This window comes from Micropterus dolomieu, unplaced genomic scaffold (assembly GCF_021292245.1).
Source record: "Micropterus dolomieu isolate WLL.071019.BEF.003 ecotype Adirondacks unplaced genomic scaffold, ASM2129224v1 contig_6943, whole genome shotgun sequence".
NCBI classification, from domain to species: domain Eukaryota; kingdom Metazoa; phylum Chordata; class Actinopteri; order Centrarchiformes; family Centrarchidae; genus Micropterus; species Micropterus dolomieu.
This window is the reverse complement of record NW_025735932.1, coordinates 1-1623: the sequence shown is the minus strand read 5'-3', so window position 1 is coordinate 1623 and position 1623 is coordinate 1. Positions and strand designations below refer to the sequence as shown.

Below are 1623 nucleotides of genomic sequence, written 5' to 3'. Positions count from 1 at the left end.
GAGATACTGATTTTGGGGTTTTCATTAGTTGTCAGTTATAATCATCAAAATTAAAAGGAATGAACACTTGAAATATATCAGTCTGTGTGGAATGTATGTATACATTATACAAGTTTCACTTTTTGAATGGAATTACTGAAATAAATCAACTTTTTGAGGATATTCTAATTTTATGACCAGCACCTGTATTTGTGACACGGCAGACTAAAATAAACTATACTGCGACGAGGATGGGATTCGAACCCACGCGTGCAGAGCACAATGGATTAGCAGTCCATCGCCTTAACCACTCGGCCACCTCGTCTGCTGCACGCATGTTTTTGCAGTGAAAGTCGAATTCAGGCCACTTACAGTTGGTTTTGTGTAGTTTTGGAACGGCGTGGCATGGAGGGGAGGCAGAGGGGATGAGTGAGTTGCCTTCCCCTCACACAGGGGAATTAGCTCAAATGGTAGAGCGCTCGCTTAGCATGCGAGAGGTAGCGGGATCGATGCCCGCATTCTCCAATAGTTCTTGGGTCTGGTCTGGAGTCCAAGACCGCAATGAGGCTCTTTGCACCAGCTCAACCGAGAACTGCCTGAAGACAACCAGTGGGTGGTTCTTCACGGTTTTGTCTTGTGTCTTTTCCTGGAGAATTTCCCGGTCACCTCCCAGGATTGTTTCATATGCCATAGTGAATTCCTTTTCCTTCACTCAAGCTCTGTGGAATACAGAAAACAGGGAAATTATAGAAAGCAGTGTAACCATACTCCTTAGTACACTTGTAATCAATGAAACATTTGATGTTTTATTGAAATGTCATGTGACATAGAATGTAACAAAACAGACTTTTACAGTTAAAGTCAAAGCCAGGTCCCTTTACGGGGTGTCTTAAAGAGGCTTTCAATGTCCGCTGCAATGGCGAGACTTGGAGGGGAGGGCACATTAATTGTCAGAGAAATGAATGAGTTGTGTAAAGACTGTGCACTCTGACAAACTGTTTTGCTTCTGTACCCAGAATAGTTAATAGTCACTGATCTTCATCAGAGAAGAAAGGGTTAAATGTCTCCTGGAGAATGCAGGCATCGATCCCGCTACCTCTCGCATGCGAAGCGAGCGCTCTACCACTTGAGCTAATCCCCCTTCACGTTGAAGGGGGCTCCACCAGAGAGCTGTGTTCTGACCATCAGTCTCTCCCTCCTGCAGACTGTGAACGTGGCTCTCCTGGAAAGTTTGTGTCTCAGAAAACAGACGAGCTCAAATGTTTCTAGACTGTTTCTCCACAAAACTTGACTGATTCCTATTTAGTAGATAAGGTCAGAGAAAATCTTGTTCATGACAATACCTGTGGACTTGTACTTGAGTAAAGCTTTGGGTGCAGGACTTTCACTTGATGGAGTTTTAAGTATTTTTACTTTCACCTATTCAGTAGACTTCCTGCAATTCTGATAACACAAGTGTAGGGCTGTGCAATATGACGATATCTATCGTTTGGCGATAGAGAAACTTCTATCATTTATAATTATGCTCTATCGTTTACATTGTTCTGTCACAAATTCCACACTTTATAATATTGTGGTGAGGGAATGGCGATATGCATCAACGTGACGTTAGCTTTACGTTGGAATTCGACATCTATCAAATGT

At 42.8% G+C, this 1623-nt stretch overlaps 2 non-coding genes across 2 annotated transcripts; one reads left to right on the top strand and one right to left on the bottom strand.

Annotated features, from left to right (window-relative positions):
* Nucleotides 1-222: 222 nt before the first annotated feature.
* trnas-gcu lies at nucleotides 223-304 on the bottom strand. Its single transcript has one exon. It is a non-coding gene; the product is annotated as a tRNA-Ser (tRNA).
* Nucleotides 305-431: 127 nt separating this feature from the next.
* trnaa-agc lies at nucleotides 432-504 on the top strand. Its single transcript has one exon. It is a non-coding gene; the product is annotated as a tRNA-Ala (tRNA).
* The last annotated feature ends 1119 nt before the right edge of the window (nucleotides 505-1623 follow it).